Raw genomic sequence first — 14,379 nt, 5'->3', positions numbered from 1 at the left:
TCTGCATTACCAAGTTGGGAACATAATAGGTCAACTTGAAATGAAAACTGGAAGTCTTTGCAGAAATTTTAAATTAGCCCGCCTAGATTTCCGTTTTTGGAAATGACAAACTGACTTCTCTTACACCAATCTCTTGAAAGAAAATATATATGGAAGTAGAAAAAAGGATTAAAAATCTTCCCATTCGAAGATACAAGCAAGCTAGTGAGGCAGCTAAAACCCTAGGAGACAAAAATTTCCAAAGCAGTGGGGAGCAAAGGGATGAGGCTAAAAATTTGTCAGGGTATTTCTCCATAAGACATTTACTAATTTGAAAGCAGCAGCAGAGAGGTTGGGGAGCTGAGCAGAGCTTCCAAAAGTGCTATGGGGCTTGAGGAATAAAACTGGATCTTTGGGTCTGATACAAAAGAAAAGTCCAAGGATTTCAGTTAAGAAATTATGAGGGGCTAGATACAAAAAATAAAAAATGAACTGGAAATAGGTCATCCTTCTCTAAATTGAATCTTAACTTTGAATTGCCTTCCTAAATGAAGATCTTCCTTCTTAACAGAGATAATAGCCTTGGTGCAAAGGTCTAAAAGATGTGTACTTTCAGTCCTAGGAGGAAAGAGAATACAAAATGAATAAAGCAAAATAGTTGAGAATTTCTAAAAACATTTAAAGGCATTAAAATACACATTCAAAAAACATGGTGTACAAAGCTCTAGAACTAGAAGAGATTATTTAAATTATCCTTTTTATTTCTCTTTCATTTGTAATTCACTTGCTAATTTTAAGGGAGAGAGAATTGGGTAGAGAGCAAAGAAATACACAAACAAATTTAACTGAATGAAAGCAACTTGGTAGATAAAGTGAACTTGGTAAGTGGGCCATGGAAAGAATAGTTAGTGCCTTCTAAAAAGTGTCTAGTTACCCAGTGTCTTCCAAACTTAAGCTATAGTAACATCTGTTTAAAGGATACAGAACATGTAAGAGTTTAGGCCCAAGATAAATCTTTATAGACTGATATTTTAAATTTTTATTGACTAGACTGCAGATACTATTTATTTTGACAATCTAGAATTTTCAAATAGATTATATTTATATTTAAAGATTCTAGACCCTGACATTTTGTAATATTATTGTTTAAAAATTGGTAAATTTACATATACACCTTGATTCTGAAATTCATTCCATACCTGTCACATTCTTTCTCCCTTTTTTATGTACTGCTTTACAACATAAATTTTCAATACTCAATATTGAAACCAAAAATTAGATATGAAGTCTATATTATATTTGATCCACATTTTATATTTTTCTTCTTCATAATTCAACTTTGAAAATACTACAACTGGGTACTTCTTCAAACAGATGGCCTACATGTTCTATAGTAATAATGAAAAAGTTGCTTAACCCTCATGTAGAGTTTTTTTCAGAAAACTTGTAACTTGTGTCTTGGCTTAATATTCAAGGGTTAATATAGCATTTTGTTTACTATCTCCTTCCTAAAAAGAATGTTTGCATTGTAATTTCTTTTAATTATGGCTTACATACTATATAAATAAATCTTTAGTAATAAATAATTATAAATTGAAAAAGGACACAGTTGGCAAAATAATCCTAAGACTTGCAGACAGAAAGAATAAAGGCATGTCTGAGATATGCCCAATTATATTACCTAAAAATATTCATTATGTCCATCTTTGAAAGATGATTCAGAGAGCAAAAGACAGACACAAAATGCAAAGCCAAAAGCCATAGAACTTCAGTGAAAGTAGGTATAATAGAGTTTTTTTGTCTTCTTCTATATGTTCCAAAGAATTTGGGAAAGCAAAATATGAGTTCAGGGCTTCAAATTCACAGACCAAGTTCTGGATAGAAGACCAAACCACCTCTTTGGCTGCTAAAAGAATAATCCCTGTCTCTTATATTCTTAGAGATGAGATTTATGCAAAGCAAATCTTAAGTATAATCTTGTGGGGTATATAAATGCCATCTAAGTTTATTTCTCAATGGCTGTCACCAGTTAAAGTTAGAACATTGAAAGAGAAGAATAGACAGGAACATACAGGAAGATATAAAGATATACTTCAGAACTTCCACAAAGAGAGCAGGAAGGTGTGTAAGTGTGTCCTACCAGTGATAAGATCATGTGACATGGTTGGATCTTGGCAGCACTGGAATTCCTGGGGAGGGCAACCCAAACCTGGAGGAGAAATAGAAGGGCTGAAAGGGAAGAAAAGTCATGGAAGAAATAGAGAAGGAAAATTCAAGTTTCTCTCTTTCAGGTTCCCTTTCTTTCTTCAATGAAAATACACATGACATCATGCTTTCTCATTACATTGATGATATCAATGAAAGGATAAAAGAAATTGAAATTAAAATGTAAAGGACCAGGTTTTGTAAAGTTTCTAAGCTGCACTCAGAACCTGAAATTCCTGTGGCAGTTAAAACAATTCCCGGAACTGCCCATTAGATGTGTGTCGAAATCTCCCCTGACCACCTAGTTGCTTAACCACCCCCTCCCGGAGACCATGCAGTTCAGCATGTATACACCTTAGGGCTTAAACCAATCAGTTTGAATGTATACCCCTCCTTAGGACTGACCTATCACCCCCGCCCGACCTGTTCCCACCAGTGAATGTACTAATCATGTTTAAGAGTTGTTATTTGATTTTCCCGTGGTGTACAGTGATTTGCTAAGGGAGGCTATGATGTATGTAGAGTCCCTGCCGTCTCCAAAGAATGTATATAAACTCTGCTTAAGTTGTTCTCGGGGCTCTTTGTTCTCTGCTCTTCTGAAGTGAGCTCTGAGCCCCAGCATGCTGGACCCCCAATAAACCATTTGCTGTTGCATGAGACGGTCTCTTGGTGGTCTTTTCCTCCGACATTTGCCCGACCTTTTCATCATGATGATTAGAACTGATTAATACAATGTAGTAACTACATTTGACATCTTAGTAAGACGCTTTCATGGCAAAGCATAGGAAATACACTGCACAAATATTTAGGGACTGGCTCCTTGTTGAATTTAATTCTAGAGGTTCAAAGTTATAGCCTATTGAAAAAAAGGAAAGAATAATAGTTGCTTCTGGCCCCTGCTATCAGTTACACCTTCTTAGTGGATTATCATTCTGAGGGCATCATATAAATTATTTATTATTTATCTAAAAGCTTACCAGTTTTGAGTAGTGGTCAGAGAAAAAAATCTCTGCTGTGGACCCAGGCTACAATGCAAAATGTTTTGCCATCTGGTTGATGTAGCCCAGAAGATCAATGGCACTGGCAATTGACTAGAAATTCAGGATGCTGTGTGGAGAATTTTCTAGGCTCATATAGGTTATAAATTTGGTTATATTTCTTCCTAATGCGCATGTCAAATATTGTTAGTTTGTTTGTATTGATACCCTTACCCAGATAATTATCCTAGGTATTGTATCACCTACCCCTTTACTTTTTTCAGAGAGGACAAATATAAGTTATTCCCACAATGAAAATTCTATATGAATATTTTCTTTTCCAAATTTAGCAACATCATGAATATGATTCTGTTCCTTCTTCTTTTTTTCAATGAAGAGGCTAAGCATGTCTAGATGCAGAGAAACACAGTGTGACAAGTTTCTAGCTTCTTTGTAGTTCCTCTGATCTTTGCCTTATGAAAAACGAAATTTCCAAAATAGTTGCTATTCTGTAGCCCATTTCAGTCTGTATGTAATGAGGGAATGAAAGCAAATAGGATATTGATAATTCAGACATGAAGGTTTTCTGAGCATCAAAGTTCTTAAGAAAGATTGTGCTGATTCAAAGGGGCTTCACATAGGTGTGCCTGATCCAGCTGATGACAGGTAGCCAGACAATTAACAAGTGTACACTGTCAACGTGAATCAATGATTTTATAAGTCTAAGAAAATAGTTTGTTGTCTTAACAGGAGAAATAAACACATTTTCCTCTATAACATGGATCTTTTGGTAACAGGATACTCATGTATTATCTAATGTTTTCAACAATCTGATCACACCAACCTCATCTCTCTCTTGCCAAATGCCAAAAAAAGGGGCGATTGTTTTCTTCTTGAGACACTAGTCAGGAAAATAAATAAGTCTTTCTGCCTTGAAAGCACACATCTTTTCCATAAACCATAATTTCTTAACCTTCCAGAACCTCAGTTTTCACATGTGTAAAAGGACAAGAAAAAGCAGAATGAAGGGAGAAAAATGATAAATAAAATACAAGTTAATTAAAAATTCAGTAGTAACCAAAATCATCTTGTTACTGCTGTTTACCAGTGAAGAGTCCTTGCTTCCCCGAATGCTGAAGTATAACACCAGAGAAGCAGCCGAGGCAAGTGTAGAGTGGAAAGTGGAAGGCTTTATTAAAGGACAGCAGAAAAGACTTCTCCCCAGAGGAAGAAGGGGACCCGAAAGAAGGGGGGAGGTCTTCCCTTTTTTATAGCTAAGGTCTTCTTTTAGTCTTCCCACATTCATGTCCTTTGTTTCCCTTTATCCTGCAGTGGTAGAATTCAGGTGGGAAGGCCCAAAAGGTGGTAGATAGGTGGGCTGAAGGAGTAATCTGGGCAGGAAGGGCCTGTAGCGGTTTTGGATTAGCACTTCCCTGTTTGTTGGGAGCTGCTTCATTAACAGTTTCGTAGGGTGGGTTCTGGGCCTTGGGGACATTAACATTTCAATTTCCCCAAGTGCTGCTCTTCTTTCCTGGACTCCATTCTCTATAATAGCCTCAATTTTATTTATCTTACTCAATATTAGACCTGATTTACATAACTGCCCTACCAATCTTTAAATCTGGCTTCAATCTTATGATTAATTTGCATTTGAAAATCACATGAAATACAAAAATTTAAAAGTGAATGAATATTTAGGTATTAGTCATTAATTTTGATTGAACTTGAAATTATTAACTTTTTACCATATTGTGGGTAGTTGACTTCTCAAAGGCATTGTATGCTAATTAGTATGCAGCAACACTATTCAAAGACACTCCCCTATAGCAGGACCTCCTTGGTTTCCTCTGACTTGTGCTCTAGCTGCTACAGTTTTCTTGGGCACTCTCAGGGCAGTTCCTTCAGCTAAGTAATCACCCATGTAGCTCCCTGCTCTCTCTCCTGTGTCTTTACCCTCCTTGAGAATCCTTTTTTCTCTTGAGTCTCTTAACTCCCAGGGACTGATCTGACCACTACATTATTTTCATAGGGATAGAACAGGATATGGCCATTCAAACAGATACCCTGTGTTAAAGAACAGACAAGGTCCTGGATTGGGAACTGAACCCCTGCCATAGGATACACACAGATGCTTTGGATGAGGTCTGCTCCCTCCTCTTGTTCTCATCTTCTCTTTCATGCTCCTCATCCCCTTCCTCATAGTTTTAGTCCTGCTCCTCTTCAACTTCCTCACCTCTTTCTCTGTTGTCTCCTGCCTGTTCTTCTGGCCACAGCATCCTGGACATCAGTCCAGATCTGCTCAACATTGGGCCACACCTCCTGAACACCAGGTCAGAATTCACTGTCACCAGGTTTCTCAGTAAAGCCTCGCTCAATTACTCCAGAAACCAGAAAGATTGTGGCTTCCTTAATGCCATCTTCTAACTTAGCTACAGGCAGCATATCCAACACAGTTTTTCTGGGGTGTTCCTGCTCTATTCCACCCTCAGCTCTGTCGTGGACACTTAAGCCTGTGTCTTGCTCTTCTGTGGCAGACATGGCAGGAATGACCAGCGGTTACGACCTCAACTGGAGCTGTGAGGAGAATACAACAATGTTGGTGAAGATAGCAGCTGTCCAGATAGCTGTCATGATGGAAGGGATGATGGTTGGGTCTTACTGGGAGGCAGTGAGGGCAGCAGAGAAAGTATTCACACAGGTGAAAAGCCTGAGATGGTGCTATGGAAGCCCAGTAATAAGGAGGGGAGGAGGGTAACCTGAGGAGTGACACACAGCAGCTACTCCATAAGTTAGGGGGTGGATGAGTTGTGCCAGTTGACTGAGTGATGAAGGTGGAGCCTAGAATCACGAAAAAAAAATGGCTATGACTCTTCCTCCTGAGCTCTAAGCTCACTTGCTAACAAGTAAGTATTGACATACCTAGCATTCAATGAATGATCAATGTCCTCAGAATCTATGGAATACTCAGCATCTTTTCTCTTTCCTTTGAGGCCTTAGTATCTTCGCTACCTTTTAGAGTCCGATTTTTTTCTTAAATTTCACATTGTGGGGCCGAGGTTGTGACTCAGTAGTAGAGTGCTTGCCTAGCATGCATAAGGAACTGGGTTTGATCCCTGGCACCACATAAAAACAAAGGTACTATGTCCATCTACAACTAAAAAAATAAAAAGAAAAAGAAAATTCCACATTGTCATCAAAACAATACTCTTCCAATATGGATGAACCGTGCAGCACAGGCACTGCAAGTGGTCCCTGATTTCTACTTGAGATGGTTATGGCAGTAGGGATAGAGTCATTAAACAATTGTATAGCTCTGAACTCAGTAGTGGTAAAAGAAGAGAGACAGAAAAGAACTTAGCCATAATGTTATTAAAGCTACCTCATAAAGAAGATATAAAGTTGAGGGAGGGAACAAGATGGCAGAGTAGAAGAAGGAAGCATGACCCAGCAGTTCCTCAGCACTACACTTACAAAGCAGGAACACTGCTCCTCAGAGAGGTAACAAATGAACCTCACTGAAACATGGTACTGAATTGTAAAAAAAAAAAAAAAATCATAGATCTACAGGAAGTCAGTAACTTGAGCAGAAGAAATAATACCTTAGAGATTGCTGGCTCCGGCCATCACTGCAAAGATTGCAGACAAATGAGACATGTGGCCTGTGGATAAAGAAATTAAAAATAAAGAAAAGCATCTTTGTGAAACCTGTGGTTATGAAGGAAGGTTGATTTTTTAAAAATATTTTTTATATATATGGACCTTTATTTTATTCATTTATTTATATGTGGTGCTGAGGATCGAACCCAGTGCCTCACACATGCTAGGCAAGTGCTCTACCACTGAGCCACAACCTCAGCCAAGGGAAGGCTGATTTTAATGGACAGCATTGATCAGGTAAGCATCTTAGTGAAAAAAATCTAAAGCGATCCGCTGGGGGTGCAGGCAGCCCTCCACTACCGTGGTAGAGAAAGCTCTCCTTGGTCTGATCCACAAAGTCCTCTGAGAGCATGGAACATGCTAGCAGGTGAGAAAAATGTTCCCAGGTCTTGAAAGTTGTCCTGGTGCAGTTTATACAGCTGTGAGCAGAGAAGGGATGGGAAGGGGTGGGGGAAGATAAGAACTCGTAAAGGAAGTTACCAGTAGCCAAGGAAAAAATTACCAGAGGGTGCCTAAACTAGAGAGACTGAAATAGGCACAATAATATTTTACCTGGAACATCCAGCTTCTAGATCTTAAGGGAAAATTTTCCATAATAGTTGGCACCCCATAAGAGATATTGAAAGATGCTCACTGGGGCCCCAAAAGTGCAAATACACTCCAGGGTGGATACCTGGTAATTCACAATCATAACAGTGAAGGTGAAACATGCGGTGGCTTAGACCCTTACATCCTAATGGTGGATTTTTCTGAAAGTCCCAGAGAGCCAGAAGCCCAGCAGAGATAGGAAATGCCACACCAGAATGGGGATACCCACCAACAGAGTTCCAAACCCACCAAAGTCCTAACCTCAACAACTAGAAACTCCAATCTAGAATTCTGCATCACCTCCACTATAGGATTAAACAATTCATCAGCATGCCCTAATCTATTCCACCCAATTCTGGGATATTGGAAGCTGAATGCTACTATACACAGCTGTCTGCTGGTGAGAAGCACCAGGACAATGGCCAAAAATACAGGCACAAAAATAAATACAAAGACTGAAAAATCCATCGTTGCCAACAGATTTCACCACCATAGGTGGAAATAAGCCCTCCATCTGAAGCCAGATTTACAGATAGGTAGTTAGTGTAGTTAGGTAAATTGGGTCTAATATTGAGTAAGATAAATAAAATGGAGGCCATTATAGAGAATGGAGTCCAGGAAAGCAGAGCAGCAGATGGGGAAATTGAAAGGTTAATGTCCACAAGGCCTGCAACCCATCCTAAGCAACTGTTAAAGAAATAGCTCCCAGCAAACAGGGAGGTGGTAATCAAAAGCTGCCCCAGGCCCTTCCTACCCAGCTTACTCCTTAAGCCCACCTATCTCCCACCTTTTGGCCCTTCCCACCTACAAGATAAAGGGAAACAAAAGACATGAATGTGGGAAGACTAAAAGAAGACCTTAGCTATAAAAAAGGGAAGACCTCCCCCCTTCTTTCGGGTCCCCTTCTTCCTCTGGGGAGAAGTCTTTTCTGCTGTCCTTTAATAAAGCCTTCCACTTTCCACTCTCCACTTGTCTTGGCTGCTTCTCTGGTGTTATACTTCAGCATTCGGGGAAGCAAGGACTCTTCACTGGGTAAACAGCGGTAATGAAAAGGTCGGGCGAGCGTTGGAGGAAAAGACCACCAAGAGACCGTCTCATGCAACAGCAAAGGGTTTATTGGGGGTCCAGCATGCTGGGGCTCAGAGCTCACTTCAGAAGAGCAGAGAACAAAGAGCCCCGAGAACCACTTGAGCAGAGTTTATATACATTCTTTAGAGAGGGCAGGGGCTTTACATATGTCATAGCCTCCTTTAGCAAATCATCATATACCGCGGGAAAATCAAATAACAACTCTAAAACATGATTAGGGAACAGGTCGGGTGGGGGTGATTCGTCAGCACTAAGATAGGCATACATTTAAACTGATTGGTTGAAGCCCTGAGACATGTATGTGCTGAGCTGCACGGCCTCTGGGAAGGGGTGATTTAGTAACTAGGTGGTCAGGGGAAGATTTCAACACACATCTAACAGGCAGTTCCGGGAACTGTCTTAACTGCCACAGGAATTTCAGGCTCTGAGTGCAGCTTGGAAACTTTACAAAACCTGGTCCTTTACATTTTAACTTCAGTTTCTTTTATCTTTCAGTAACACATGTATCTTTTTTTTTTCTGGTTTCTTTTTTCTCCATATCCCCATTTTTACTCTTTTTAAATTTTACCCTTTTTTTTTCAAACATCACTCACAGTATTGTATTATTCCACACTTGTTTTTCTTTATGCATGATTTTGTGAATATGTAAGTGTGCTTGTATGGTTGTGTATGCTCTCACTGTGCAGATAGGTTTGAATATATGTACATATATATTCCTTTAACTTTACTCATACATTAATAGCTCTCTCCTGCATGTGTTCAACATTTAGCCTAGATTAAACTTAGGTGTGGTACAATGATATGAGGGTTCAAGTTTTTATATTACATGTTCTTGTTCATTCATACCTAGGTTGCAGGTCCTCCTATCTCCTCTTCTTCACTCTCTTCCTCCAGTAACAGCCAGTATTTCCTGTTCCTTCCTGCTTTCTTTTTTGCATTATCTTCAGTTAACTTATTTCTCATCTTCTTTACAGCTGACATCTGCTCCCTATCTCCCACCTCTCCTATGATCAATATTTCAATTTTAAAACACTTCAAACTTTTTCTACCCTATTTTCCCTTACTTGAGAAACTGTAACCCCACTAAATAATAGAATGTAGTTAGATTTATGTAGTTAGACTTCCTCCCTGATGCTTCCAGCAGGCTATGTTTTAGTGCATAGCTGAGGTCATGAACATTCTGATTCAGCATATGTACTCAACGTCATAAACATTTGCTTGTGAGCAAGTGCCCACTAATATAACCTTTTGGCAGTATGCCTTCTTTGTATAGCCTGCATACAAAAAATCCTGTGGAAAAGAATTGGTATTCTAAATTAAACTGGGGCTAAATGGGACTGGCTAGGGGCTGTTGATGCATCTGAATAAAGGATGACTGATATTTCCAATGTGCCTCATATCTTCTTTCAATTGCCAGATCCTCAAACTTTGCTTTCTGGGCCTGAGCCTTGCCCTCCCCCTTACAGTACTGTTGTTAAATGCTAACTCTAAATAGGTGTCAACTGGTGTTATAGATGGGAAAGAGACACTATGCATATATGTTAAGGTAGTATATCTGTTGCTGACATTAGTGCCATTCCTGGCTCCCCCGTTCAGGTGGCACTGGAAACAGTTTGGGACACTTCTAGATCACAGTAGAGATTCTGATGCCAAGAAATACAACTCAATCAAGCAACAGTGAATCTCACCCCTCACAAAATCTAGCCCCATATGAGCCTTAATGTTACTCCAATTCAAACAATTGAGGTGATTAAAAAAAACCCAAACCAATAACCAGGACCCAAGGAGGAACAATCAGAGAGGGACCTCAGGTCTCACCTCTTGAAATCTACCCATATTGTAAAGGTCGGGCGAACGTCGGAGGAAAAGACCACCAAGAGACTGTGTCATGCAACAGCAAAGGGTTTATTGGGGGTCCAGCATGCTGGGGCTCCAAGCTCACCTCGAAGGGGTAAAGAGCCAAGAGCCCCAAGAACAGCTTGAGCAGAGCTTATATACATTCTTTGGAAAGGGCAGGGACTTCACATACAGCATAGCAAATCATCACATGCCGCGGGAAAATCAAACAACAACTCTTAACCATGATTAGTACATTCACAGGCAGGAACAATTCGGGTAGGGGTGATTGGTCAGCACAAAGAAGGGTAGACATTCGAACTGATTGGCTTAAGTCCTGAGGTGTGTACATCCCGGACTGCATGGTTTCTGGGTGGGGAGGGGTTTGTTTTTTTTACAGAGCAACCAGATGGTCAGGGGAGATTTCAACATACATTTCAGTGGCTTTTCCGGAAGTTGTTTTAAACTTCCACATGAATTTCAGGTTCCAAATACAACTTAACAGAACTTAAAAACTTTACAGAACTTGAAACAAATCTTATCGTTTACATTTCAATTTCCTTAACCTTTCATTATATCAAAAACAGATACAAGTCCCAAAATGAAAGGACAAGCACAAAAAAGAGGAAGGGGACTTGGAAATAAATGCTCACAGAGGTGTATATGATATATAATATATAAAAAATATGATCAGTATTGGAGTCTATAAAAATAGATATTTGTAGGGGAAAAAAGGGTCTAATTGATAGTTAGGTTGAGAAACGGTCTTCCTGATGGTGGCTTTATAAACTCTAAAGAAGACTTGGTATTACATACTTTCCTCTCATCTGAGTACAGTGGTTTTATAACTCATAGTCTCCAATGAAACAGTACCTAGAATGCCAAGTTTAACTTTATCACTACTCTAATGAATCTTAACCTTTGTACAGGGACTTCTGTTCCTATATGGACAGAGGGACATTGGCTTAATTGATATTCTTATTTGTTTTTGAAAATTGAGAGTCTTAGGCAAAAGTTGTTCAGCCTTTTAATCTATCCTTAGGCTTACAGAGAGAGGCAAAAGGAACAGAACCTGCCATCAGTCACAAGGGTTGATAATTTGGTCCTAAGTTTTCTAGAGAGAGAGGGAGCAGGGTAAGAAGAACATGGACTGAGGCAAACACATGTTTCCTAGTGAGGATTCTTGGGAGCAATCAAAGCAATTCAAGTAGAGCCTGGGCTTCTCTGGGGGAGTCATGACACCTAGATACTTACAGTCACGTTTGCTACTGCTGTTTATTATCCTGGCAATGCCTGCTGTTAGTATACTTTAAAGGAGATGGTTTGTAGTAACAGACAATCCCCTTTTATCTTCAACCAGATTACCTCTGAAGGGGATCAAATTTAAGTTTCTAAAGTCTGTTTAGGGGTGCTGGGCAAAACAATCTTAAAGAGTTTTGACTTAGGGTTTAATTTTCTCTTGAAGTTAGAACAACTTGCTGCAGTACAGGGAATTTATTCACAGCAGAGACAGAGTTACTCAGCTTATGAGGGAGCCTACACTCTTGCTCCACTGACAGAGTCCTATGCAGGAGCTAGAATACTACTTCCCTAGCTTTCTTTGATCCCCTGTGTTGGAATCCTTGTCTATCTGATAAGGTAAGTTCAGCTATGGTGTCAGGAACTAAGGAGAAATACCAAAGATCTCCCTTGGAAACAACAACAAAAAAGCATATATTGTTACGCTCGAATTTGGGACCCCCAAAAGACCACCAGAGACCCAAGATCGATGTAAGCAGCAAAGAGGTGTTTATTGCGAGCTAGCTTGGTCCTCCGCACACACACAGCAACAGGTGACGCTAAGAGGCCCCGAGCCCAGGTTTTGCAGCAGTTTTATACATTCTTTGGAGAAGGCAGGGACCCCCACATACATCATAGCATCTCCTAGCAAATCATCACACACCGCGGGAAAATCAAATAACAACTCTAAAACATGATTAGCACATTGCCGCAGTCTGGCTGGGCACAATCAGGAGCCACTTGTCAAAAGAAACTAACTTTATTTTTAGAACCAAACACGCCAAACAAACAGCCTCTCAGGAAAAACCCCTCAGAGCCTCAACTGCCACCACCGGCTTTTTACAAGCCTCTCTCTCCCCCCACAAGCTTCTCCCCACCTCCCACAATCCTCCTGCTCTTGAGGCCGATTGGCTGGGTCACGTGGGCAGAGCCAAAAAGTCCCCCAATGAGCAGCTCCGTGGTCTGAAAGGGCAGGGAAACAGTCCAATGAGCATCACCGCAGAGGAGCCAATCAGCTAGATGTTGCTGGGGCCGAGGAGCCAATCAGCTAGATGTTGCTGGGGCCGCTGTGAGCCAATCATCAGCCGGCAGCTGGATTGCTGGCAGCTGGAAGTTTGCTGGGGCCCCTTCGTCTGTGGCTCTCAACAGCACATTCACTGGCAGGAACAAGTTGGGTAGGGGTGATTGGTCACTACAAGAGGGGGATTCATCTGAACTGATTGGTTTAAACCATGAGGATGTCTCAAGGGGAGTATGTGCCAAACTGCAGGGCTTCTAGTTTAAATACTGGTCACCACACCTAGGTGGAGGCCATCTGGAATTTCAGATATGTGGTTATCTTGGCCTATCTGCGGCTTTTCTGGATTCTCAGAGAACTCTTTCCACAGAGCTTTTCTGTAGTTTTTTTTTCCTGACTTTCTGTAGTTTTTTCCTGACTTTAGAACTTCCTGACTTTTCCTGACTTCAGAGGTTAAGTTTCAGAGCAAAATGAGGTCCCAAGCAGAAGGAGATTGCTTAGGTCTTTCAATATAAAACTGCTAACACCTTCTAAGAATGTTCCATAGCTTCCTCCAGTATTCCCAAAGACCCATACACTTGGCTGGTAAGGTAACCCATGGGACCCTCAGACTCTTGGAAATCATCCACTAGCACCCTCCTAGCATGCTCTGCAAATTCCATTAATGCTTCTCAAAGGGCCTCTGTGTGGTATTCCAGAATAGCTTTGGAATTTGACTACCTGGCTCACTGAATCAATTTGCTAGGACCTCAGCTGAGCTGGAGAGCTCATTGAGGGGCTAGGTTTCAGCGAAGCTGTTTAACAGAAGCGGAAATGAAAGGTCAGTCAAGGCCTTAATCACTGCATAAAGTTAAGAAAAAAACCTAACCTGGAGAAAATGTTACCTCCTCTCTGTTCCATTTATGCCCATGGAACAGCATAAGTTGAAGGTCAGGTGGACAAAAATAAGACATGGAGGTTGTCTTACTAGTTAGGAGCGTTGGACAAAATGCTCTTGTAGTTGTATAGAACAAGGGCTCTGAAGTGGAAAAGAAAAAAGGACTAACATTGGAATTATGCGAACTTATCCAGAATGGTGAAAAAGTATCTTCAATTTTCCTCCACTGTCCTCAATAAAAGGAGATTTCAGCAAAGGTGCCTGTGAAAGCCACCTATCAAAGACCAAAGAGACAACTGGGTTAGGGATGAAGCTATGTAGAAGAACGTGGCTGGCCAGGGGGCTTTGTTCTTTGACAGTAACTCCCTTCAGAAACTGCAATGCATTGGTTTTATAAGTCTTGTGTGAGGATAGAAGTTTTTCCCATGAGGTCTGCTAAGTAAAGCTTTTGTAATTGTTTATGGTCACACCTGAAAAATCATACATGGGTTTTTTAACCAGGAGACAGACTCCGCATTTTCATTACATTTTTTTTGAGTTTTTGTTATTATTATTTTTCACTGGTTGCCCTAGGCTTATCATATGTCTTATGTTTTCCAGAATTAGCTTCAAATTTTTACTACTTAATTTCAGTTAAATATAGAAACATTATTTCTATGTAGTTGTATTTACCTTTACTATTTTTGGGATATTATTTTTATGTGTGTTACATATATAAATGTTACCTAATAAATAACGACCTAATAAATAATATGTTGTTATTGTTATTACTTTATATAATTTTATGTCACTTTACAAATCTGGGAGAAGAAAGGAAAACAAGTACGTATTTATAGATTTTGTTATCAACCTTTAGCTATAGTTTGTGTTGTTGT

Source organism: Marmota flaviventris, chromosome X, assembly GCF_047511675.1.
Source record: "Marmota flaviventris isolate mMarFla1 chromosome X, mMarFla1.hap1, whole genome shotgun sequence".
Lineage (NCBI taxonomy): Eukaryota > Metazoa > Chordata > Mammalia > Rodentia > Sciuridae > Marmota > Marmota flaviventris.
The sequence above is the reverse complement of the archived record's forward strand: the minus strand, read 5'-3'. Positions refer to the sequence as shown.